General features: G+C 49.4%; 1 pseudogene; it reads right to left on the bottom strand.

Annotated features, from left to right (window-relative positions):
• Positions 1-753: 753 nt before the first annotated feature.
• On the bottom strand, positions 754-27,904 carry LOC139367951 (glutamate dehydrogenase, mitochondrial-like; annotated as a pseudogene).

Here is a 27,904-nt window from a genome sequence, read left to right as displayed (position 1 = left end):
CTGATGTTGTGGTTGTTCCTCCAGGTATTGGTGGCATGGTGTCTGATGTTGTGGTTGTTCCTCCAGGTATTGGTGGCATGGTGTCTGATGTTGTGGTTGTTCCTCCAGGTATTGGTGGCATGGTGTCTGATGTTGTTGTTGTTCCTCCAGGTATTGGTGGCATGGTGTCTGATGTTGTGGTTGTTCCTCCAGGTATTGGTGGCATGGTGTCTGATGTTGTGGTTGTTCCTCCAGGTATTGGTGGCATGGTGTCTGATGTTGTGGTTGTTCCTCCAGGTATTGGTGGCATGGTGTCTGATGTTGTGGTTGTTCCTCCAGGTATTGGTGGCATGGTGTCTGATGTTGTGGTTGTTCCTCCAGGTATTGGTGGCATGGTGTCTGATGTTGTGGTTGTTCCTCCAGGTATTGGTGGCATGGTGTCTGATGTTGTGGTTGTTCCTCCAGGTATTGGTGGCATGGTGTCTAATGCAGTGAAAGGGGCTGCAGCAGATGCTGCCATGGACAATGCTGCAGACAAGGCCATGTCTTTTGGAAAGAGCCTTTTCAACTGAATCCCCAACCATGGACTGTACCATGTCTCAACCTTGGACTGTACCATGTCTCAATCCCGGACCTTCCTTCCCATCAACCAATCCCGTCTTTATACCATCACTGAGATCTGTATAACGTGTATAGGATGTCATAAACATGAATAAAACACCAATCTTTCAACACTAGCCTGTCTGTCTGCACGTCACATACTGCACTTACACATCAGTTCTCAGAATTTTATTGGTTTTCAACAAAAAAAAAGGCAATACAAATTTCCCCAAGCAATTTCCGTGCAAGGGCTTGGACGGCTTTCTGGAGAAGGAGAACGCTTGTTCCCATGATCCTCTCCTCCTCTCTCTCTCATGGCGGAGCGGAGGGTTTGGGGGAGGGTCAGATTGGACAAGATAGGAGCAGAAGGTAGGGGGGATTGTGGGGGGACTGATATAGTGGAGTAGAACCCTGTGTTCCTCAGCACAACCCTGAGCCCTGACCTCTAACCCTGACCTCTAACCCCGCTGCGAGGAGAACCGAGGAACACATATATCACCATTCCCTGAAATAAAGTGAGAGTTTAAAACTATCTCTTTCTTTAAATAAAGTATATGTCCGGAGTTAACATTAAATGGATTTCAGTATGTGTGTCTTTTCAGTACAGAGCTCCGTCAGAGCTAAGGCAACTTCATTGTTGTGGTCTGAAACCATGGCAACACAAGGGTCAAACAAGACAAAATGGCCAAAAGGGAACTCTTATAGGAGGGGGGGGTCTTAAAGCTATCTTCCTGCTACAATCTGCTTCTTTCACAAACTGAACGACAATAGTGAAACAGGACGACACAGGAATACTGGGTTACCCACGTGATACAGGGAGATGTGGCGAGGTCATGGGACACAGGAATACTGAGTTACCCACGTGATACAGGGAGATGTGGCGAGGTCATGGGACACAGGAATACTGGGTTACCCACGTGATACAGGGAGATGTGGCGAGGTCATGGGACACAGGAATACTGGGTTACCCACGTGATACAGGGAGATGTGGCGAGGTCATGGGACACAGGAATACTGGGTTACCCACGTGATACAGGGTGATGTGGCGAGGTCATGGGACACAGGAATACTGGGTTACCCACGTGATACAGGGAGATGTGGCGAGGTCATGGGACACAGGAATACTGGGTTACCCACGTGATACAGGGTGATGTGGCGAGGTCATGGGACACAGGAATACTGGGTTACCCACGTGATACAGGGAGATGTGGCGAGGTCATGGGACACAGGAATACTGGGTTACCCACGTGATACAGGGAGATGTGGCGAGGTCATGGGACACAGAACACAGTACGTGTCAGTGTGTGTGTATAAACGGGAGGCGGGGGTCTCTAATGTAAACACTGGTATGTACTGAAGGCTGATTGGAAAAATGGGGAAGCAGGGTGAACCAATAGCAGGGTGGTGTGGGAGTGGTCTGGCTGTGACAAGGTGATCATGTGACGGTGATGCCGGCCTCGTTGTAGACCTTGAACACCTTCTCGATGGCGTTGACATATGCAGCCGTCCGCAGGTCCAGACCCAGGTTGTACTTACTGGCTGTACGCATGATTTGCTGCAGGGGGACAAAACACACTACAATTACACACCAGACCGGGTCACACTGGCAAAACAGACACAGACAAGCACACAGTGGTAGTGTGGTTGAGAGGTGGCCCAGGTCAGCAAAATGCAATTATAGGTTCTGTATGGTCTGACACACCTGCTCTAACTTTGCACGTACACACACACAGAGACACACACACTCCATATCGCTCTCTCTTACCCTGGCAGACCTCTCCATGGTGTAGGCCAGCCCAGAGTGGACAATGTCCTTCTCAGAAGCTCCCTGTAGAGAAGAGGAGAGATGTTTTCAAACTAGCCTGGATGTATCACCCCCCACATAGGTTTACATGTGTATAGATATAACCCCCGTATGCATATGTGTGTGTGTGTGTGTGTGTGTGTGTGTGTGTGTGTGTGTGTGTGTGTGTGTGTGTGTGTGTGTGCATATGGGTGTGTGCATATGGGTGTGTGCATATGGGTGTGTGTGTGTGTGTGTGTGTGTGTGTGTGTGTGTGTGTGTGTGTGTGTGTGTGTGTGTGTGTGTGTGTGTGTGTGTATGTGTGTGTGTGTGTACTCACAGCGACTCTGGCCTGGAAGTCAGCGGTGGGGACAACAGGGATTGGTCCTCCCTGCTTTCCAAATTTCCTCTCCAAACTCTCCTGAACAGACACTGCGAGAGCGAGAGAAAGAGTACTTGATGGTAAGTTACAGAAGCATGGTATTATAGCGGGAGACTGAAAGGTTAGAGGTCAGGGGTCAGGACTTACTGAGGAGGTGGTAGTTGGAGTCTCTCTCGTATTTGAAGGTGAGTCTTCCATAGCTAACGTGGTTCAGGTTCTTCAGCCACTCAAAGTAGGACACTGTCACACCACCGGCGTTCAGGTACATGTCCTGAGGGAGGGCCAAACAGACAGAACGCTCAGACATCTCTGTCTGGGACTGTTGAGTGTGTCCTGTTAATGAGAGAACTCAACCCAGCATACATGCCCACACACAGTGTGGCCGGCCCTCACTTTGCCTGAAATAAGCACATTGGGCTGATGTGGGCTTGCTGTGGGCTAGCCTGTGTTGGGCTTGCTGTGGGCTAGCCTGTGTTGGGCTTGCTGTGGGCTAGCCTGTGTTGGGCTGGCTGTGGGCTAGCCTGTGTTGGGCTGGCTGTGGGCTAGCCTGTGTTGGGCTTGCTGTGGGCTAGCCTGTGTTGGGCTGGTGTGGGTTAGCCCGTGTTGGGCTGGTGTGGGCTAGCCCGTGTTGGGCTGGTGTGGGCTAGCCTGTGTTGGGCTGGTGTGGGTTAGCCTGTGTTGGGCTGGTGTGGGCTAGGCCGTGTTGGGCTGGTGTGGGCTAGGCCGTGTTGGGCTGGTGTGGGCTAGGCCGTGTTGGGCTGGTGTGGGCTAGGCCGTGTTGGGCTGGTGTGGGCTAGACCGTGTTGGGCTGGTGTGGGCTAGATCGTGTTGGGCTTGGTGTGGGCTTGGTGTGAGTTAATCTGTGTTGGCTTGGTGTGGGCTAGATCGTGTTGGGCTTGGTGTGGGCTTGGTGTGAGTTAATCTGTGTTGGCTTGGTGTGGGCTAGACCGTGTTGGGCTGGTGTGGGCTAGACCGTGTTGGGCTTGGTGTGGGCTTGGTGTGAGTTAATCTGTGTTGGCTTGGTGTGGGCTAGACCGTGTTGGGCTTGGTGTGGGCTTGGTGTGAGTTAATCTGTGTTGGCTTGGTGTGGGCTAGACCGTGTTGGGCTGGTGTGGGCTAGGCCATGTTGGGCTTGGTGTGAGTTAGTCTGTGTTGGCTTGGTGTGGGCTAGCCCGTGTTGGGCTTGGTGTGAGTTAGTCTGTGTTGGCTTGGTGTGGGCTAGCCCGTGTTGGGCTTGGTGTGAGTTAGTCTGTGTTGGCTTGGTGTGGGCTAGCCCGTGTTGGGCTTGGTGTGAGTTAGTCTGTGTTGGCTTGGTGTGGGCTAGTCTGTGTTGGGCTGGTGTGGGCTAGACCGTGTTGGGCTTGGTGTGGGCTTGGTGTGAGTTAGTCTGTGTTGGCTTGGTGTGAGTTAGTCTGTGTTGGCTTGGTGTGGGCTAGCCCGTGCCCACCTTGCCCACCAAATACCCACATGGGGCCATGTTTGCTGGATAGATACTGTGAATGTGTGTATGACTGCCTTAACATGCAAGTTTGTGTGTGTGTGTGTGTGTGTGTGTGTGTGTGTGTGTGTGTGTGTGTGTGTGTATATATGTGTGTGCGCACGCCTCTTCTTACAGGGATGACCATGACATTGTTCTCCAGGAAGATCTTGTCAGCATCAGGGGTGGTGGGGCCGTTGGCTCCCTCAGCAATTATCTGGAACAAACAACAACAATAAACAACAACAATGACAACATGGCATTGTGGATAGTGTAGTTTAGATAGGGGTATTGTACCTTGGCCTTGATCCTGTGGGCGTTGTTTCGTGTGAGCTGCTTCTCGCTGGCGGCAGGGATCAGGATGTGACACTGAGCTTCCAGAAGGCTGCCCTCGTATGGCTTAGCCCCGGGGAAACCTACGATCGAACCGTGTTGCTGCACACACACACACACACACAGGTTAGTAAAATGCAAGAGACAGGAAGTCTTTCTTGGCTATAGCTCATATTCAGAACAAGAGAGGGCGGAAAAGTGAGAGAGAAAGAGAGAGAGACACAGAGAAGTTCAAAAGGAGAGTAAGAGAGTATTTTTACCAGTTTGTAGTCCTCCAGCTGCTTGGGGTCAATGCCCTCTGGGTTGTAGATGCTGCCGTCATACTCAGCGATGCCCACACACTTAGCACCGTACCTGTGGAGGTACCGCATGGAGTGGAGACCCACATTACCAAAGCCCTGAGAAAGAGAGAGAGAGATCATTACTATCTCCTTCATCACATACACACCATCATCAACTCTGCTACAGAGTACACTAAAGACATTACACTGGGACCCTGGCGCCCCCATGTGGCCCACCTCTGCCACTGCAGTAGCCTCAGACCCACTGATAACTAGCTAATAAACTGACATACCAAATCAGCGGACAGACAGAGAGGATTGAAACCAAGCAGGTAATATATCTGGTACAGCTGTGAAATATACCTTTAACTATAATGAGCATTGAGACACATAATGCTGCTATAGGCCCTTAACAATAGATGGCTGACAGTCATTTCCATAGCAGCAAGGTCTATAAACTGAGATCAGCTCCTCCCTTCAATATATCTCTCCATTATCCTCTCTGTCATCTGCTATCTACACGATGTCATTACACATCTGCGTATTCGCTAAATCTTCAAGAAAATCGAGTCACACAACTACATAATCCAGCCACACAGTCAGTCAGTCTGTCAGTTAGTCAGTCTGTCTGTGTGTCTCTGTTTAGTCAGTCTGTCTGTGTGTCTCTGTTTAGTCAGTCTGTCTGTGTGTCTCTGTTTAGTCAGTCTGTCTGTGTGTCTCTGTTTAGTCAGTCTGTCTGTGTGTCTCTGTTTAGTGAGTCAGTCTGTGTCAGACACGAAGGTGAGATGTTTTACTTGCTAGTCATTGAATACTAACGTCGGATCGGATAGACTTTTGAAAATAAAACATGCAGGGCTTGACCTTTAACCTGTTTTAACCTCCTTCAGACAAGGAGGTGAATGAACATGTTGTTGTGTTGTTTGATGCAAGAAACCACTTTACAAAATAAAAAGTATTATTTCCATACCATTATTACAGAGAATCAGACAAATTATGACACCCTCTGCCTGTTGTCTACTAGGGCTTATTCAAGATGTCTCAAAATACACCACTGCCCCTTTAAGACAAGAAAAAGCTCTTTACCCGAATCACTTTTCAAAGATGTCTAGAAATGTACACGTTTGGTGCTCTTGTAGGAAGCAATCGGTCCCCTTTGCTGACTACAAATAATCTATAACTGGGCTAATAACTCTCTAACTAGTAAAGGATATGAACAAATGTTCACACGTGACTACATACAGCTCTCGCTTTGATCTTGAAACAAGCATATCTACTCACGACCCTCATGCTGTAAACACAGTCCAGTTCAAAGTGAATGGCACAGATACATATATGGAAATGGTCTATTTGCATTTGGGCCGACTGCAGCTCTGATTGGTTATTCCACACAGGTCTGTGTAGAGTACGGGTTGAGATGTGAGCATCAATGCAATAGAATCCTACTCCGATACGTTCTGCCTACAACAACATCTCTTGCATAGTTAGTTTTGCATACTAAGTCTTGCACAGTTTGTTTTGTTGTTTCGGTGTGTTGATTGGATCACAATTCCCACAGTAAAAGGAAACATTGACCGTGTTAATAACTAAGGGGGAAAACTGTAGAAAGTTGAGTGACGTTCAATCTCTGAGCAGGCTGACATTTCTTCTGCACGCCCGCACACACGCACAGCTTAGAGGGAACATTGGTGCTGATCCTTACTCACTACGAGTGTTGCAAAGTATACCCAAACTTTGGTACATTTTTGCAAAAAATATAAACGTTTGGTTCGGTACATCTTTAAAATGTTTCTTACATGATTGAACAGCCTGATCAACTCTATGAGGCGAAGGAGATGTGTCACGCTGCATGAGGCGAAGGAGACGTGTCACGCTGCATGAGGCGAAGGAGATGTGTCGCGCTGCATGTGGCGAAGGAGACGTGTCGCGCTGCATGTGGCGAAGGAGATGTGTCACGCTGCATGAGGTGAAGGAGACGTGTCACGCTGCATGAGGCGAAGGAGATGTGTCACGCTGCATGAGGCGAAGGAGATGTGTCGCGCTGCATGAGGTGAAGGAGACGTGTCACGCTGTATGAGGCGAAGGAGATGTGTCGCGCTGCATGAGGCGAAGGAGATGTGTCGCGCTGCATAAGGTGAAGGAGACGTGTCACGCTGCATGAGGCGAAGGAGATGTGTCGCGCTGTATGAGGCGAAGGAGATGTGTCGCGCTGCATTAGGCGAAGGAGATGTGTCGCGCTGCATGAGGAGAAGGAGATGTGTCACGCTGCATGAGGCGAAGGAGATGTGTCGCGCTGCATGAGGAGAAGGACATGTGTCACGCTGCATGAGGCGAAGGAGACGTGTCGCGCTGCATGTGGCGAAGGAGACGTGTCGCGCTGCATGAGGCGAAGGAGATGTGTCGCGCTGCATGAGGCGAAGGAGACGTGTCACGCTGCATGAGGCGAAGGAGATGTGTCGCGCTGCATGTGGCGAAGGAGACGTGTCGCGCTGCATGTGGCGAAGGAGATGTGTCACGCTGCATGAGGTGAAGGAGACGTGTCACGCTGCATGAGGCGAAGGAGATGTGTCACGCTGCATGAGGCGAAGGAGATGTGTCGCGCTGCATGAGGTGAAGGAGACGTGTCACGCTGTATGAGGCGAAGGAGATGTGTCACGCTGCATGAGGCGAAGGAGATGTGTCACGCTGCATGAGGCGAAGGAGATGTGTCGCGCTGCATGAGGCGAAGGAGATGTGTCACGCTGTATGAGGCGAAGGAGATGTGTCGCGCTGCATGTGGCGAAGGAGATGTGTCGCGCTGCATGAGGCGAAGGAGATGTGTCGCGCTGCATGAGGCGAAGGAGACGTGTCACGCTGCATGAGGCGAAGGAGATGTGTCACGCTGCATGAGGCGAAGGAGATGTGTCACGCTGCATGAGGCGAAGGAGACGTGTCGCGCTGCATGAGGCGAAGGAGATGTGTCACGCTGCATGAGGCGAAGGAGATGTGTCACGCTGCATGAGGCGAAGGAGATGTGTCGCGCTGCATGAGGCCAAGGAGACGTGTCGCGCTCCATGAGGCCAAGGAGACGTGTCGCGCTCCATGAGGCGAAGGAGATGTGTCGCGCTGCATGAGGCCAAGGAGACGTGTCGCGCTCCATGAGGCGAAGGAGATATGTCGCACTGCATGAGGCAAAGGAGATATTTCACGCTGCATGAGGCGAAGGAGATATGTCGCGCTGCATGATGCAAAGGAGATATGTCACGTGTCGCGCTAACCCGCACGACGCTAGGGCAACTGTGCATCGTCCCACAGACCTCCCGGTCGCGGCCGGTTGCGACAGAGCCTGGGCGCGAACCCAGGGTCTCTGGTGGCACAGCTGCCCTTAACCACTGCGCCACCCGGGAGGCCCTGCATGCTGCATTTTTGTTCAGTATATCTAAATTAATTCTCAGTATTTAGTCACTTGTATTACACTGGGCTGAAATACATTTTGTAAATATGTATATTTTGTAAAATATACTTTCGAGAACAGTCATTTGTATTTTCAAAACACAAAATACTTTTCTATACCATTTTTTTATAGCGCACATTTTTATAAATGAAGAAATTGCTTCTTCTATGCAAATGTTGTTAATTGGTACAATAAAATATGTTCTCTTAGTAGTTGCCAATAAACATAAGTCCTACATGGAAAGGATTGTTTGTCATCTGTAGCCCCATGAAGTCAGCTACAACAAGTTCAATAACTCAATGCATGCACACACTCCTATTGAATAATACGCATTCACCTGTATTGTGAATTGACCTAGGCTACATCTTGATTTAACCAGTGTACCAGTAGAGATTTACCATTAAAATAAATGTTCACCATTCTGCTGTTTTGTAGTTAGATTGGTAAAAACAAAGTCAAAATGTATTGTGTGATTATATCATTAATTCATGAACATATACATACTACTGTCTGGATCAAGTGCCCTTCTGTGACTGTGGCTAATACGCTTTCTTTGTTGTTGTTGTGGTATCGTTTTGGTATCAAGTATCGTGATACTAAACCTGGTATCGGTCTCCAATTCTAAATTCTGGTATCATGACAACGCTACTACAGAGAAAAGATAGACAGGCTTCGTATAGTCTATAGACAGGCTTCGTATAGCCTATAGACAGGCTTCATATAGCCTATAGACAGGCTTCGTATAGCCTATAGACAGGCTTCGTATAGCCTATAGACAGGCTTCGTATAGCCTATAGACAGGCTTCATATAGCCTATAGACAGGCTTCGTATAGACAGGCTTCGTATAGCCTATAGACAGGCTTCGTATAGACAGGCTTCGTATAGCCTATAGACAGGCTTCGTATAGCCTATAGACAGGCTTCGTATAGCCTATAGACAGGCTTCGTATAGCCTATAGACAGGCTTCGTATAGCCTATAGACAGGCTTCGTATAGCCTATAGACAGGCTTCGTATAGCCTATAGACAGGCTTCGTATAGCCTATAGACAGGCTTCGTATAGCCTATAGACAGGCTTCGTATAGCCTATAGACAGGCTTCATATAGCCTATAGACAGGCTTCGTATAGCCTATAGACAGGCTTCGTATAGCCTATAGACAGGCTTCGTATAGACAGGCTTCGTATAGCCTATAGACAGGCTTCATATAGACAGGCTTCGTATAGCCTATAGACAGGCTTCGTATAGACAGGCTTCGTATAGCCTATAGACAGGCTTCATATAGCCTATAGACAGGCTTCCAGGAAGGAGGCCAAGGCTGAGGGCATCTCTCTCTCCCTGTGTGTGTGTGTGTGTGTGTGTGTGTGTGTGTGTGTGTGTGTGTGTGTGTGTGTGTGTGTGTGTGTGTGTGTGTGTGTGTGTGTGTGTGATGTCTCGTGTGTCAGAGGGAACTGAGAGTCCCGCAGAAAGCTGCACTTTGGCCTTTAGTCTGTCTCACACACCGCGGCAGAGTGGGAACTGGGACCTACGGACCAGTGTAAAGCAGATCTGTGCGGTGTGATACTGCCGCTGAACCCTGCCACCACGTCTCTGACGTCGTTGACCGTCACAGAGAGACGAATACTAACTCACCCCTGCAGATATTTAACAAAGTTCACATCAAAATCTGTTGACCAGATCAGCGTAAACAACTTTTACGCAATCTTTGCAAATGTCAGAGTGTGTGTGTGTGTGTGTGCGTGTGCGTGTGTGTGTGCGTGCGTGCGTGCGTGTGTGTGTGCGTGCGTGCATGTGTGTGTGTGTACCTGGATGATGAAGGTCTTGTCCTGGAAGCCGGGGGTCAGGCCCAGCATGCTCATGTAGGACGCCTCATTGATGAAGTTCTCAATTCCGTGGAACACTCCGCGACCGGTGGCCGAGATCCGCCCGTGGATCCCGCCCTGACTGATGGGCTTGCCTGTCACACACGCGTGGGCGTTGATGTCCTGCACAGAGAAACACCCAGAGAGACACAGAGCCAGACACACACACGTTAGAGTGTATGTTTAATTGCATTAGATCTGTTTGTCAGACTGTGAGATAGAGAGTCTTCAGCATAGTTATGAGAGGTCAGTGCAAGACACATACTGCTCTGGGTCCAGACTACAGAACTACAGTACCCATACTGCCCTGGGGGGCCATGCTACAGAACTACAGTACCCATACTGCCCTGGGGCCCTGACTACAGAACTACAGTGTATGTGCGTTTGTGTGGTAACTCACGGTGTGTGCGATGGTGTTGGCGTATGTGTCAGCGATCCAGGACATCTCTCTCTCTCCAGTGCTCATGTCAGGAGCAGGAACATCAATACCAGGCCCTGAGGAGGGGGGGTGAAAGTTTCTGTGAGGACTGGAAGCATTTACACACAACCTACATCAGGGGTCCCCAATTATGATTTTTCCTTGAGTGGATAGTCTGGGGGCCGGAACATAGTTCTGAATAACACATTTTGTACACTGCAAATCGACAGCAGAAATCCAAAACAGATAGTGATCGACAAAAAACGGAATCATTACAAACCTTGATTACATTGAGATACGATCACATATGCATCTTGATTTATGCGTGTGAATACTTGGGAACAGATTTCCTAAATTAAAAATCACTTTGAGACGATTTCCTGGTGATTTTAGTCTTTTACGTCCAACAACAAAAATTATTTAAAAAATATTATTTTGCTCAGAAAACTTGGGAGGCAAAAATACCTAGTGGTGAACCCTGCCCTCCCTCTTTCTTTCTCTCTTTCCCACCTAGTGGTGAACCCTGCCCTCCATCTTTCTTTCTCTCTTTCCCACCTAGTGGTGAACCCTGCCCTCCATCTTTCTCTTTCCCACCTAGTGGTGAACCCTGCCCTCCATCTTTCTCTTTCCCACCTAGTGGTGAACCCTGCCCTCCATCTTTCTTTCTCTCTTTCCCACACGTAAACACATACTACACAGGTTTGAGATAAAGTTACTAGCAATTAAACATCTATAGTTCTACCTATTCTAAATATAGACAGTGGCTGACTGGAGGGCTCAGAACGCCCACTTTACCCTGGTGGCAGACATGTCTAAATGCCAGTCTCTCTCCCTCTCTGTGTTATAAACAGGATGGTATGCAGGGAGGGACATTCTCATGTGTTCACTGGGCCCCGACATCCCAAAACAGAAGTGGACAGAGGACGAGGATCTGACTGACTGGAGGAGGGGTCTACTACCCACGTCACCATTTATACACATAAGCTTTTCCACTGCAACGGCAGTGTTCCACTTCAGCAATTATTATTTACCTTTATTTAACTAGGCAAGTCAGTTAAGAACAAATTCTTATTTTCAATGACAGCCTAGCAACAGTGGGTTAACTGCCTGTTCCGGGGTAGAATGAGAGATTTGTACCTTGTCAGCTCGGGGATTTGAACTTGCAACCTTTCGGTCAGCCAATCAGCATTCAGGGCTCAAACCACCCAGTTTATAGTAGTGTATACACTATGATGGCTGAAAGTGAGGGCTTGTGAGGAGCAGAATTAACAACCTCTGCATAATCAAAACAGTTGCTTTGTGAGAAGGGGTTAAAGTTCACAGTTAGTCATTGTTATGTAAATGCAAGCTGAAAAGTACCAGTGGCCTGAGTCAGAACAGGCCTGCCGGAGCCACAGCCCAGTGAGACAAAAGGCTGGGGGTAAAACCCTGGTGTAAATCACTGGGGTAAAACCCTGGGGTAATTCACTTAGGTAAAACCCTGGCGTAAATCACTGGGGTAAATCACTGGGGTAAATCACTGGGGTAAAACCCTAGCGTAAAGCACTGGGGTAAATCACTGGGGTAAAACCCTGGGGTAAAACACTGGGGTAAAACCCTGGGGTAGAATCCTGTCTTCTCTGTGTTTTGAGGTAACACGTCACAGTCATTAGCATACAGGATCATAGGGGACAACTGGCTACATGAAGAACACACTTACCAATAAAACCTTTCTTGGCCAGCTCAATGGTGAACCTTCTAGTGATCTTTTCCAACTCATTGTCCTAAAGAGAGAGAGAGAGATAAATCACAGAGTGCACGAGGAGAGAGAAAGGTTTCCTGTGTGTCTGCCAGCTAACAGCTAAGCATTTCAGCTCCACTTAGCTCTGAAGGGCATACCGTACTACCACACACACACACACACTGGTGAAAGATAAACAGATAAAGATGAATCGATCAGCCCTAAAGAGCCTCTCTCTCTAGGATATGAATAAAGAGACTCTCTCTCTCTCTAGGATATGAATAAAGAGCCTCTCTCTCTAGGATATGAATAAAGAGCCTCTCTCTCTAGGATATGAATAAAGAGCCTCTCTCTCTAGGATATGAATAAAGAGCCTCTCTCTCTCTAGGATATGAATAAAGAGCCTCTCTCTCTCTCTAGGATATGAATAAAGAGCCTCTCTCTCTAGGATATGAATAAAGAGCCTCTCTCTCTAGGATATGAATAAAGAGCCTCTCTCTCTCTCTAGGATGTGAATAAAGAGCCCCTCTCTCTCTAGGATATGAATAAAGAGCCTCTCTCTCTAGGATATGAATAAAGAGCCTCTCTCTCTCTAGGATATGAATAAAGAGCCTCTCTCTCTAGGATATGAATAAAGAGCCTCTCTCTCTCTAGGATATGAATAAAGAGCCTCTCTCTCTCTCTAGGATATGAATAAAGAGCCTCTCTCTCTCTCTAGGATATGAATAAAGAGCCTCTCTCTCTAGGATATGAATAAAGAGCCTCTCTCTCTAGGATATGAATAAAGAGCCTCTCTCTCTCTAGGATATGAATAAAGAGCCCCTCTCTCTCTAGGATATGAACAAAGAGCCTCTCTCTCTCTAGGATATGAATAAAGAGCCTCTCTCTCTCTCTAGGATATGAATAAAGAACCTCTCTCTCTCTAGGATATGAATAAAGAGCCTCTCTCTCTCTCTAGGATGTGAATAAAGAGCCTCTCTCTCTAGGATATGAATAAGAGCAGAAGAGAGGAGAGCAGAGCAGAGGAGAGGAGAGCAGAGGAGAGGAGAGCAGAGGAGAGCAGAGGAGAGCAGAGGAGAGGAGAGCAGAGGAGAGCAGAGGAGAGCAGAGGAGAGGAGAGCAGAGGAGAGCAGAGGAGAGGAGAGCAGAGGAGAGGAGAGCAGAGGAGAGCAGAGGAGAGCAGAGGAGAGCAGAGGAGAGCAGAGGAGAGCAGAGGAGAGCAGAGGAGAGGAGTGCAGAGGAGAGGAGAGGAGAGCAGAGGAGAGGAGAGGAGAGGAGAGCAGAGGAGAGCAGAGGAGAGGAGAGCAGAGGAGAGCAGAGGAGAGGAGAGCAGAGGAGAGGAGAGCAGAGGAGAGGAGAGCAGAGGAGAGAGGAGAGCAGAGGAGAGGAGAGCAGAGGAGAGGCAGAGGAGAGGAGAGCAGAGGAGAGCAGAGGAGAGCAGAGCAGGAGAGGAGAGGAGAGGAGAGCAGAGGAGAGCAGAGGAGAGGAGAGGAGAGCAGAGGAGAGCAGAGGAGAGCAGAGGAGAGCAGAGGAGAGGAGAGGAGAGCAGAGGAGAGCAGAGGAGAGGAGAGCAGAGGAGAGGAGAGGAGAGCAGAGGAGAGCAGAGGAGAGCAGAGGAGAGGAGAGCAGAGGAGAGGAGAGCAGATGAGAGGAGAGCAGAGGAGAGGAGAGGAGAGCAGAGGAGAGGAGAGCAGAGGAGAGCAGAGGAGAGGAGAGCAGAGGAGAACAGAGGAGAGCAGAGGAGAGGAGAGCAGAGGAGAGGAGAGGAGAGCAGAGGAGAGGAGAGCATAGGGGAGCAGAGGAGAGGAGAGCAGAGGAGAGCAGAGGAGAGGAGAGGAGAGGAGGAGAGGAGAGGAGAGGAGAGGAGAGGAGAGGAGAGGAGAGGAGAGGAGAGGAGAGCAGAGGAGAGCAGAGCAGAGCAGAGGAGAGCAGAGGAGAGGAGAGCAGAGGAGAGCAGAGGAGAGCAGAGGAGAGGAGAGCAGAGGAGAGGAGAGGAGAGCAGAGGAGAGCAGAGGAGAGCAGAGGAGAGCAGAGGAGAGGAGAGCAGAGGAGAGCAGAGGAGAGCAGAGGAGAGGAGAGCAGAGGAGAGGAGAGCAGAGGAGAGCAGAGGAGAGGAGAGCAGAGGAGAGCAGAGGAGAGCAGAGGAGAGGAGAGAAGAGGAGAGCAGAGGAGAGGAGAGCAGAGGAGAGGAGAGGAGAGCAGAGGAGAGGAGAGCAGAGGAGAGCAGAGGAGAGGAGAGCAGAGGAGAGGAGAGCAGAGGAGAGCAGAGGAGAGCAGAGGAGAGGAGAGCCGAGGAGAGCAGAGGAGAGCAGAGGAGAGGAGAGCAGAGGAGAGCAGAGGAGAGGAGAGCAGAGGAGAGGAGAGCAGAGGAGAGGAGAGCAGAGGAGAGCAGAGAAGAGCAGAGGAGAGCAGAGGAGAGGAGAGGAGAGGAGAGGAGAGGAGAGCAGAGGAGAGCAGAGGAGAGGAGAGCAGAGGAGAGGAGAGCAGAGGAGAGGAGAGCAGAGGAGAACAGAGGAGAGGAGAGCAGAGGAGAGAGGAGAGCAGAGGAGAGGAGAGCAGAGGAGAGGAGAGCAGAGGAGAGGAGAGCAGAGCAGAGGAGAGCAGAGGAGAGGAGAGCAGAGGAGAGCAGAGGAGAGGAGAGCAGAGGAGAGGAGAGGAGAGCAGAGGAGAGGAGAGCATAGGGGAGCAGAGGAGAGGAGAGCAGAGGAGAGGAGAGCAGAGGAGAGCAGAGGAGAGGAGAGCAGAGGAGAGGAGAGCAGAGGAGAGGAGAGCAGAGGAGAGCAGAGAAGAGCAGAGGAGAGCAGAGGAGAGGAGAGGAGAGGAGAGGAGAGCAGAGGAGAGCAGAGGAGAGGAGAGCAGAGGAGAGGAGAGCAGAGGAGAGGAGAGCAGAGGAGAACAGAGGAGAGGAGAGCAGAGGAGAGGAGAGCAGAGGAGAGGAGAGCAGAGGAGAGGAGAGCAGAGGAGAGGAGAGCAGAGCAGAGGAGAGCAGAGGAGAGGAGAGCAGAGGAGAGCAGAGGAGAGGAGAGCAGAGGAGAGGAGAGGAGAGCAGAGGAGAGGAGAGCATAGGGGAGCAGAGGAGAGGAGAGCAGAGGAGAGGAGAGCAGAGGAGAGCAGAGGAGAGCAGAGGAGAGCAGAGGAGAGGAGAGGAGAGCAGAGGAGAGCAGAGGAGAGGAGAGGAGAGCAGAGGAGAGGAGAGCAGAGGAGAGGAGAGCAGAGGAGAGCAGAGGAGAGGAGAGCAGAGCAGAGGAGAGGAGAGCAGAGGAGAGCAGAGGAGAGGAGAGGAGAGCAGAGCAGAGGAGAGGAGAGCAGAGGAGAGCAGAGGAGAGGAGAGCAGAGGAGAGGAGAGGATAGCAGAGGAGAGCAGAGGAGAGGAGAGGAGAGGAGCAGAGGAGAGGAGAGCAGAGGAGAGGAGAGCAGAGGAGAGCAGAGGAGAGGAGAGGAGAGCAGAGGAGAGCAGAGGAGAGCAGAGGAGAGGAGAGGAGAGCAGAGGAGAGGAGAGGAGAGGAGAGCAGAGGAGAGGAGAGCAGAGGAGAGGAGAGCAGAGGAGAGGAGAGCAGAGGAGAGCAGAGGAGAGGAGAGCAGTGGAGAGGAGAGGAGAGGAGAGCAGAGGAGAGGAGAGGAGAGCAGAGGAGAGCAGAGGAGAGCAGAGGAGAGGAGAGCAGAGGAGAGCAGAGGAGAGCAGAGCAGAGGAGAGCAGAGAAGAGCAGAGGAGAGGAGAGCAGAGGAGAGCAGAGGAGAGCAGAGGAGAGGAGAGCAGAGGAGAACAGAGGAGAGCAGAGGAGAGGAGAGCAGAGGAGAGCAGAGGAGAGGAGAGCAGAGGAGAGGAGAGCAGAGCAGAGGAGAGCAGAGGAGAGGAGAGCAGAGGAGAGCAGAGGAGAGCAGAGGAGAGCAGAGACTTACCGACCACGGCACACTTGTATGTCATCAGAGAGGCCAGAGCCTTCACCTCATCAACAGACACCTCTTCACTGTAACGGATCCCTGCACACAGACAGACACAAAGGGAGTCAACACACGGAGCCCAACAATACTCTCCAACAATACCACACACACTCTAAAGTTGACAGGAAGGCTGGCTTTGAGTCTATTGTGTCCAGCACAGATACACTACCTGGGTTACACTGTGTCTCCTCTGCACCAGCAGCACAGGGACACTACCTGGGGTTACACTGTGTCTCCTCTACACCAGCATCACAGATACACTACCTGGGGATACACTGTGTCTCCTCTACACCAGCAGCACAGGTACACTACCTGGGGTTACACTGTGTCTCCTCTACACCAGCAGCACAGGTACACGACCTGGGGTTACACTGTGTCTCCTCTACACCAGCAGCACAGGTACACTACCTGGGGTTACACGGTGTCTCCTCTACACCAGCAAAACAGGTACACTACCTGGGGATACACTGTGTCTCCTCTACACCAGCAGCACAGGTACACTACCTGGGGTTACACTGTGTCTCCTCTACACCAGCAGCACAGATACACTACCTGGGATTACACTGTGTCTCCTCTACACCAGCAGCACAGATACACTACCTGGGGTTACACTGTGTCTCCTCTACACCAGCAGCACAGGGACACTACCTGGGGTTGCACTGTGTCTCCTCTACACCAGCAGCACAGATACACTACCTGGGATTACACTGTGTCTCCTCTACACCAGCAGCACAGATACACTACCTGGGGTTACACTGTGTCTCCTCTACACCAGCAGCACAGGGACACTACCTGGGGTTACACTGTGTCTCCTCTACACCAGCAGCACAGATACACTACCTGGGGACACACTGTGTCTCCTCTACACCAGCAGCACAGGGACACTACCTGGGGTTACACTGTGTCTCCTCTACACCAGCAGCACAGAGACACTACCTGGGGTTACACTGTGTCTCCTCTACACCAGCAGCACAGGGACACTACCTGGGGATACACTGTGTCTCCTCTACACCAGCAGCACAGGGACACTACCTGGGGTTACACTGTGTCTCCTCTACACCAGCAGCACAGAGACACTACCTGGGGATACACTGTGTCTCCTCTACACCAGCAGCACAGGTACACTACCTGGGGTTACACTGTGTCTCCTCTACACCAGCAGCACAGGTACACTACCTGGGGTTACACTGTGTCTCCTCTACACCAGCAGCACAGGGACACTACCTGGGGTTACACTGTGTCTCCTCTACACCAGCAGCACAGATACACTACCTGGGGATACACTGTGTCTCCTCTACACCAGCAGCACAGGGACACTACCTGGGGTTACACTGTGTCTCCTCTACACCAGCAGCACAGATACACTACCTGGGGTTACACTGTGTCTCCTCTACACCAGCAGCACAGATACACTACCTGGGGTTACACTGTGTCTCCTCTACACCAGCAGCACAGGGACACTACCTGGGGATACACTGTGTCTCCTCTACACCAGCAGCACAGGTACACTACCTGGGGTTACACTGTGTCTCCTCTACACCAGCAGCACAGATACACTACCTGGGGTTACACTGTGTCTCCTCTACACCAGCAGCACAGGTACACTACCTGGGGTTACACTGTGTCTCCTCTACACCAGCAGCACAGGTACACTACCTGGGGTTACACTGTGTCTCCTCTACACCAGCAGCACAGATACACTACCTGGGGTTACACTGTGTCTCCTCTACACCAGCAGCACAGATACACTACCTGGGGTTACACTGTGTCTCCTCTACACCAGCAGCACAGGGACACTACCTGGGGATACACTGTGTCTCCTCTACACCAGCAGCACCGGTACACTACCTGGGGTTACACTGTGTCTCCTCTACACCAGCAGCACAGGTACACTACCTGGGGTTACACTGTGTCTCCTCTACACCAGCAGCACAGATACACTACCTGGGGTTACACTGTGTCTCCTCTACACCAGCAGCACAGGGACACTACCTGGGGATACACTGTGTCTCCTCTACAACAGCAGCACCGGTACACTACCTGGGGTTACACTGTGTCTCCTCTACACCAGCAGCACAGGTACACTACCTGGGGTTACACTGTGTCTCCTCTACACCAGCAGCACAGGGACACTACCTGGGGATACACTGTGTCTCCTCTACACCAGCAGCACAGGGACACTACCTGGGGTTACACTGTGTCTCCTCTACACCAGCAGCACAGAGACACTACCTGGGGATACACTGTGTCTCCTCTACACCAGCAGCACAGGTACACTACCTGGGGTTACACTGTGTCTCCTCTACACCAGCAGCACAGGTACACTACCTGGGGTTACACTGTGTCTCCTCTACACCAGCAGCACAGGGACACTACCTGGGGTTACACTGTGTCTCCTCTACACCAGCAGCACAGATACACTACCTGGGGATACACTGTGTCTCCTCTACACCAGCAGCACAGGGACACTACCTGGGGTTACACTGTGTCTCCTCTACACCAGCAGCACAGATACACTACCTGGGGTTACACTGTGTCTCCTCTACACCAGCAGCACAGATACACTACCTGGGGTTACACTGTGTCTCCTCTACACCAGCAGCACAGGGACACTACCTGGGGATACACTGTGTCTCCTCTACACCAGCAGCACAGGTACACTACCTGGGGTTACACTGTGTCTCCTCTACACCAGCAGCACAGATACACTACCTGGGGTTACACTGTGTCTCCTCTACACCAGCAGCACAGGTACACTACCTGGGGTTACACTGTGTCTCCTCTACACCAGCAGCACAGGTACACTACCTGGGGTTACACTGTGTCTCCTCTACACCAGCAGCACAGATACACTACCTGGGGTTACACTGTGTCTCCTCTACACCAGCAGCACAGATACACTACCTGGGGTTACACTGTGTCTCCTCTACACCAGCAGCACAGGGACACTACCTGGGGATACACTGTGTCTCCTCTACACCAGCAGCACCGGTACACTACCTGGGGTTACACTGTGTCTCCTCTACACCAGCAGCACAGGTACACTACCTGGGGTTACACTGTGTCTCCTCTACACCAGCAGCACAGATACACTACCTGGGGTTACACTGTGTCTCCTCTACACCAGCAGCACAGGGACACTACCTGGGGATACACTGTGTCTCCTCTACAACAGCAGCACCGGTACACTACCTGGGGTTACACTGTGTCTCCTCTACACCAGCAGCACAGGTACACTACCTGGGGTTACACTGTGTCTCCTCTACACCAGCAGCACAGGTACACTACCTGGGGTTACACTGTGTCTCCTCTATACCAGCAGCACAGATACACTACCTGGGGTTACACTGTGTCTCCTCTACACCAGCAGCACAGATACACTACCTTGGGATACACTGTGTCTCCTCTACACCAGCAGCACAGGGACACTACCTGGGGATACACTGTGTCTCCTCTACACCAGCAGCACAGATACACTACCTGGGGTTACACTGTGTCTCCTCTACACCAGCAGCACAGGTACACTACCTGGGGTTACACTGTGTCTCCTCTACACCAGCAGCACAGGTACACTACCTGGGGTTACACTGTGTCTCCTCTACACCAGCAGCACAGGTACACTACCTGGGGATACACTGTGTCTCCTCTACACCAGCAGCACAGGTACACTACCTGGGGTTACACTGTGTCTCCTCTACACCAGCAGCACAGGGACACTACCTGGGGTTACACTGTGTCTCCTCTACACCAGCAGCACAGGGACACTATCTGGGGTTACACTGTGTCTCCTCTACACCAGCAGCACAGGGACACTACCTGGGGTTACACTGTGTCTCCTCTACACCAGCAGCACAGGTACACTACCTGGGGTTACACTGTGTCTCCTCTACACCAGCAGCACAGGTACACTACCTGGGGATACACTGTGTCTCCTCTACACCAGCAGCACAGGGACACTACCTGGGGTTACACTGTGTCTCCTCTACACCAGCAGCACAGGGAAACAGAGTGTGAGTGCTGACCTATATTGGCCTGTGTCACTGTGACAGACGACTACCGAGAGCCAGTGGCACCGACCACAGACAGGAGACTGCAGCCAGCCCAGCGCACTACAGAGGACAGAGAGAGGGTGTGCATGTGTGAGTGACATCATCTCAAAGCGCCACGGCGTGTCCCGAGACCCAGTCCAGAAAACAGCCCCTACACTAGCTAGCCACTAGCCCCATGCTGTGTTAGCAGGATGGTGTTCAGGAGGAGGACACACATTAGCAACGCCTACATAACATGACCTTTAGAGACCAGGCAGTCTACAAGCTAGAGCTGCTGGAAGGCATGACCTTAACAACGTGGACCCTCCATTGAACTACACTATAGACACAGCACTGACTGAGACACAGATGTAGGACCTTCAGGTAGGGCCACTTCACTTTTGATACAGCAGCAACAAGGGAATGTGAATTATTATGTGGATTATAATTCACATGGACATTCTCCTGCAACCAAGTGATCAAATTAAGATCCTACATCTGAAGGCTAATTCAATTCACTGAACAAGAATGTTCTTTATACCCGTAACCTTTCAACCATTAAGCCCTCCCCCTTTGATTCTCCTCCTCTCCCATCCCCTACTACCGCAGCAAAAACATGTTGAGAAACATTCCAATGGAATGAGTCTCTGGGTTGGCTAGGAAACACACACACACATACACACACACACGAGTGTAAGCTGTGTATATACATGAAAAATGTATGAAAACAGATACCCACGAATAAACATACTGTACACCCACACAGGCAAACCCGACCGCCCAAGAGCCCACAGAGCTGTCCATTGATGTGGAAGGGAGCCCGCAGTGGGTTGTTAGTCACAGTGGAAATAAAAGCCGCGGGGTTCCTCTTCTGCTTGGAAAGGAGAAGGACATGTTGGACGTTTAGCAGACTAAACATTCTTTGAGAGTGAGTCACTTCCTGACACTCCCTAACACTGAGTCACGCCTGCACAAACACAGTTCTGCAGTGGTCCAGCTAGAGAATGTGAGGTTCTGCAGTATTGTAGCAGAACCAGGGTTTCTATATAGAGCAGTGTGGGTCTGACTGACTGTCTGTCTGTCATATCAGCAACAGCCTTTGTGCTTTGTCTACACAGACAGTATCAGCCCATGACCTCTAGTCTCTACCCCACTAGTACACTGACTAACAGCCTTTACCCTCTAGTCTCTACCCCACTAGTACACTGACTAACAGCCTTTACCCTCTAGTCTCTACCTCACTAGTACACTGACTAACAGCCTTTACCCTCTAGTCTCTACCCCACTAGTACACAGACAGTATCAGCCCATTACCTCTAGTCTCTACCCCACTAGTACACTGACTAACAGCCTTTACCCTCTAGTCTCTACCCCACTAGTACACTGACTAACAGCATTTACCCTCTAGTCTCTCCCCCACTAGTACACTGACTAACAGCATTTACCCTCTAGTCTCTACTAGTACACTGACTAACAGCATTTACCCTCTAGTCTCTACCCCACTAGTACACAGACTAACAGCCTTTACCCTCTAGTCTCTACCCCACTAGTACACTGACTAACAGCCTTTACCCTCTAGTCTCTACCCCACTAGTACACTGACTATAACAGCCTTTACCCTCTAGTGTCTACCCCACTAGTACACAGACAGTATCAGCCCATTACCTCTAGTCTCTACCCCACTAGTACACTGACTAACAGCCTTTACCCTCTAGTCTCTACCCCACTAGTACACTGACTGTAACAGGTCATACTAACCAGCTCTGTTACATAGTCTACGCTGACAGGACGGTAATAAGGCTGGATGACACAGAAAGGAGGGTATGGAAACCATGAGAAGTGTAGCTGTAGTCAGAGAGCAGGGTATGGAAACTATGAGAAGTGTAGCTGTAGTCAGAGTGGAGGGGAATGGAAACCATGAGAAGTGTAGCTGTAGTCAGAGAAGAGGGGAATGGAAATCATGAGAAGTGTAGCTGTAGTCAGAGAGGAGGGGAATGGAAATCATGAGAAGTGTAGCTGTAGTCAGAGAAGAGGGGAATGGAAAGTGTGTGAAGTGTAGTGTAGTCAGAGAGGAGGGGAATGGAAAGTGTGTGAAGTGTAGTGTAGTCAGAGAGGAGGGGAATGGAAACCATGAGAAGTGTAGCTGTAGTCAGAGAGGAGGGGAATGGAAACCATGAGAAGTGTAGCTGTAGTCAGAGAGGAGGGGAATGGAAAGTGTGTGAAGTGTAGCTGTAGTCAGAGAAGAGGGGAATGGAAACCATGAGAAGTGTAGCTGTAGTCAGAGAGGAGGGGAATGGAAAGTGTGTGAAGTGTAGCTGTAGTCAGAGAAGAGGGGAATGGAAAGTGTGTGAAGTGTAGTGTAGTCAGAGAGGAGGGGAATGGAAAGTGAGTGAAGTGTAGTGTATCCAGAGAAGAGGGGAATGGAAAGTGTGTGAAGTGTAGTGTAGTCAGAGAAGAGGGGAATGGAAAGTGTGTGAAGTGTAGCTGTAGTCAGAGAGGAGGGGAATGGAAACCATGAGAAGTGTAGCTGTAGTCAGAGAGGAGGGGAATGGAAATCATGAGAAGTGTAGCTGTAGTCAGAGAGGAGGGGAATGGAAAGTGTGTGAAGTGTAGCTGTAGTCAGAGAGGAGGGGAATGGAAACTATGAGAAGTGTAGCTGTAGTCAGAGAAGAGGGGAATGGAAACCATGAGAAGTGTAGCTGTAGTCAGAGAGGAGGGGAATGGAAATCATGAGAAGTGTAGCTGTAGTCAGAGAGGAGGGGAATGGAAATCATGAGAAGTGTAGCTGTAGTCAGAGAGGAGGGGAATGGAAAGTGTGTGAAGTGTAGCTGTAGTCAGAGAGGAGGGGAATGGAAACTATGAGAAGTGTAGTGTAGTCAGAGAAGAGGGGAATGGAAAGTGTGTGACTAAGCTGCAGATTTGATCACTTCTCTAAAACGGATTTGAGGGAAGCATCTGCTCTGGTGGCGTGTGACGACCTCTGACCTCCCCATGATGATGCGTTTGCCATAATTAAACATCTATAGGCCACACCAATCAGAAAGTCTATTCACATGTTATGTGTCACATGTGCCGAATACAACAGGTTACAGTGAAATGCTTACTGACAAGCCCTTAACCAACAATGCAGTTTTAAGAAAATACCAACAAAAAAGTAAGAGATACGAACATCAAATAATTAAAGAGCAGCAGTAAAATAACAATAGCGGGGCTATGTACATTAACACACAACCAATGTCCCCTCCAGTGTTCAAATATACTCTCCGTCAGTCTGTCAGAACGTGCACCTGATTCAGCTTGCCTGGCACAATGGGTAGGTGGTGAGACTTTGCACTTTAAGACCAGTTGGTTAAACAAGAGAAAACTCACTGGATGAGTCAAATAAACTTACGCTTAGTGAACACTCCTCCAGCCTCCTGTCAAAATGCTGACGAATAGGAACGCTTAGTGAACACTCCTCCCTCCTCCTGTCAAAATGCTGACGAATAGGAACGCTTGGGTACATTACCACCCCTTCCCCTACTCCCCTCGTCAAACAACTGTTCCCTCCTCTCTCGCTCCCCCCTCACTGGAAATATGTCACATCCTGATCCTCACCCCACAAATCACCCACAATGCAGAGCTGAACAAGTCTTGAACTTTGACTTGAACCATGAACCACATAGCTCCCCTCCTAAAACAGACACACCTTGCGGCCCCACCCCACCATCTAAACCCTCCTCCAGACAGACAGGCAGACAGGCAGACAGACAGACAGACAGACAGACAGACAGACAATTAACTCAGGAACCACACCTGTGTGGAATCACTTTCAATATACTTTGTATCCCTCCTCTCCTCTTTACCCTCTAGTCTCTACCCCACTAGTACACAGACAGTATCAGCCCATTACCTCTAGTCTCTACCCCACTAGTACACTGACTATAACAGCCTTTACCCTCTAGACTCTACCCCACCCTCTTAACCCTCCTCCAGACACACAGACAGACAGACAGACAGACAGACAGACAGACAGACAGACAGACAGACGATTAACTCAGGAACCACACCTGTGTGGAATCACTTTCAATATACTTTGTATCCCTCATTTACTCAAGTGTTTCTTTAAGTTTGGCAGTTACCTTAGCAACGTGCATGCCCCGCCCACCTGAGGATCTGTCTATTTCCTGTGTTCGAGGGGTGTAAATCCACTTGTCACTTAAATATCGCTGGCTTGATTGCTTTCCTTTAAGAACTGCGACCCTTTCATACTCTTGCTTGTGCCTGTTGTTTTTCCCCCATTAGCGTTAACGGACACGGAAATGTTTGTAATGGCCTGTCAAACACACCCCGGTAATGGCTGAAACGAGCTCAATGGAATACAGAAGTAAGCTATGTTATTAGACTAGTAGCCTTCTGTCTTGCAGTTCAGACGTAGCCCTTTCATGTAGTTAATTACCAAAAGTAACCTCTTTGGCCTCATGGGTCGAATGTTATTCATATTTTATTAAACCATTCATAAACATTTTTTTTTTAAACTGACAAAAATGTTTCTATGTCAAACGGTTTTGTTATATTTCCGTCTTCTGTGATAAAGTGTAATATTGGGATGCGAACTCCAAATGTAATACATGTCAACTCTATATCTGACATGGTACAGGTGTCTTCTTTTTTCTAAGCGCATAACCATGTGTGTGAGTTGTATACTTTTGTATCAAAGTAGATTTGTTAAGACTACCAAGAAACACTCTGTGTGACCCCGATTTAACCCACTGCAGTATTCATGGGAAATGTGTGTGAGGCTGTGTGTGTCCATATTATGTGGCTATGTGTGATGTGATGTGTGTGTGCTGTTTGTGTGTGTATGCAGGTGGCACAGGATTGGGCGTATGATTAGTCACTCTAGGCCTACTAAATATAACATAAGTGTGATATATACAGTACCAGTCAAAAGCTTGGACACACCTACTCATTCAAGGGTTTTTCTTTATTTGTACTATTTTCTACATTGTAGAATAATAGTGAAGACATCAAAACTATGAAATAATACATGCGGAATCATGTAGTAACCATAAAAGTTTTAAACAAATCAAAATATATTTAATATTTGAGATTCTTCAAAGTAGCCATCCTTTCCCTTGATGACAACTTTTCACAATCTTGGCATTCTCTCAACCAGCTTCATGAGGTAGTCACCTGGAATGCATTGAAATTAACAAGTGTGCCTTATCAAAAGTTAATTTGTGGAATTTCTTTCCTTCTTAATGCGTTTGAGCCAATCAGTTGTGTTGTGACCAGGATTGGGGAGGTAAACAGAAGATAGTGCTATTTGGTAAAGACCAAGTCCATATTATGGCAAAAACTGCTCAAAAAAGCATAGATAAACTACAGTCCATCATTACTTTAAGACATGAAGGTCAGTCAATAAGGAAAATGTCAATAACTTTGAAAGTTTCTTTGAGTGCAGTCACAAAAACCATCAAGCTCTATGATGAAACTGGCTCTCATGAGGACTGCCACAGGAAAGGAAGACCCAGAGTTACCTCTGCTGCAGAGGATAAGTTCATTAGAGTTAACTGGCTCTCATGAGGACAGCCACAGGGAAGGAAGACCCAGAGTTACCTCTGCTGCAGAGGATAAGTTCATTAGAGTTAACTGCACCTCAGATTGCAGCCCAAATAAAAGCTTCACGGAGGTCAAGTAACACACATCTCAACATCAACTGTTCAGAGATTGCGTGAACCACGGCATTCATTGCTGCAAAGAAACAACTACTAAAGGACACCAATAAGAAGAAGCATGTGTGGTTCCCACCGTGAAGCATGGAGAAGGTGTTATGGTGTGGGGGTATATTGCTGGTGACACTGTCAGTGATTTATTTAGAATTTAAGGCAAACTTAACCTGCATGGCTACCACAGCATTCTGCAGCAATACGCCATCCCATCTGGTTTGCGCTTAGTGGGACTATCATTTGTTTTCAACAGGACAATGACCCAACACACCTCCAGGCTGTGTAAAGGCTATTACACCAAGAAGGAGAGTGATGGAGTGCTGCCTCAGATGACCTGGCCTCCATAATCACCCAACCTCAATCCAATTGAGATGGTTTGGGATGAGTTGGACCGCAGAGTGAAGGAAAAGCAGCCAACAAGTGCTCAGCATATGTGGGAAAGACTGTTGGAAAAGCATTCCAGGTGTGTGTGTGTGTGTGTGTGTGTGTGTGTGTGTATGTACAATATGACCACTTTACTTTAAATGAACTGACTGTATTTTTTTCACCCTGCTGTACAGACAAATTAGCATATTAAGTATCTAATTTGCATAAAGCAATATAAAAGTTTTATACGCATTTCATAAACTGTTATAGACTCTCAGTCCTGCACGACTATCTGTTAATAACCTGACCACCCTACTTTACATTATTGGGCTTAAAGTACTGACATTATGTATTATGCCTAATTTGCGTATTAAATGGTTCATTTGCATAATACAGCATTTTAATGTAATGTTTTTTATTTTATTTTGAGTCATCTCTGTGAACCTTGAAAATGTCAAAACAATATGACCATCCTCTCTTGAGATATTCTGAGTTATTGGACAAAAGTAAGTAAGCATTTCACTGTAAGGTTTACCTGTTACACCTGTTGTATTCGGGCGCATGTGGCAAATCAAATCTGGTGTCGAATGTAGGAATCCGGACAGGTGATTTAGTGCCTTATTGACAACAGATTATAGTTACACTGACCTACCTGTCCGCGACCTTTTCTGAACTCTTGAAAATAAGATATCTCAGCAATGGTAAATCTTATCCTCATGAAATAAAGCGTGCTGTGTTCCTGACAAGGCGCTCTATAATTTGGAAAGCAACGTATAACACCAGAACGAACCACAGTTTCATTTTGTCCTCTAACACCCCACTGATGATGCAGCTAGGAGATGCAGCTAGCTGTCTATACAGTAACTAGCTAACGGTAGCTAAACAGAATCAGTGCAGCTGTTCTCTCACTGCTGAGTAATGGGATCGCCAAATGAGCTACCTAGCTAGATAGTTCATTTCGCAACCGCACAACCACCCGAAGGACAGTTGAGAGGCAGGAAGCGGCGCTTGGCAGTATCTTACCCCCCTTGCAGGGCGTCCTGTGCTGGCTGTGCTGGGCGCGGTAGCCCTCCACCACCTCCCACTCTCCGTTGTCCCTCTTGATGGGGAAAGAGACGCTGAGGACGTGGTTGCAGGGCTTGATGATGCGGAGAATCCCCTTCACTCGTTTCATCTTCTGCTCGGGGGTCTCCCTGCTCTTCAGGTCCTCAACAAGCTTGTCCTGAACGATGGCGGCTCCGCGGTCGAAGAAACCCTCCACCATGCGAAAGAAGTTGGGGTCGTCGGGCTGTTCACTATACTGTCGGACCCGCATCAGAGCGGCCGATGCCGGGAGAGCAGATTCCACGCAGCCCGAGGCCAGGGCACTGCCCGCCCCGCGGGATAACAGCTCCCCGAAGTACCGGTACATGATCGATCTAACCGTTTAACGGGGGGGGAGTAAAACAACAGCGACGGGGGTTTCTATCTATCTATTAACCGGTCAGAGGGAGGGATGACTAAACGGCACAGCAGCACACCTTCACTGTGTCCCCTCTTCCGACTGAATGGCCGTTGGAAGTGCGCGCCCGTTCACTTTAAGTCTGCGCTGACC

The sequence above is a fragment of the Oncorhynchus clarkii genome, chromosome 16 (genome assembly GCF_045791955.1).
Source record: "Oncorhynchus clarkii lewisi isolate Uvic-CL-2024 chromosome 16, UVic_Ocla_1.0, whole genome shotgun sequence".
In the NCBI taxonomy this organism is placed as follows: Eukaryota; Metazoa; Chordata; class Actinopteri; order Salmoniformes; family Salmonidae; genus Oncorhynchus; species Oncorhynchus clarkii.
Note: the sequence above shows the minus strand (reverse complement) of the source record. Positions and strands in the feature narration are given on the sequence as shown.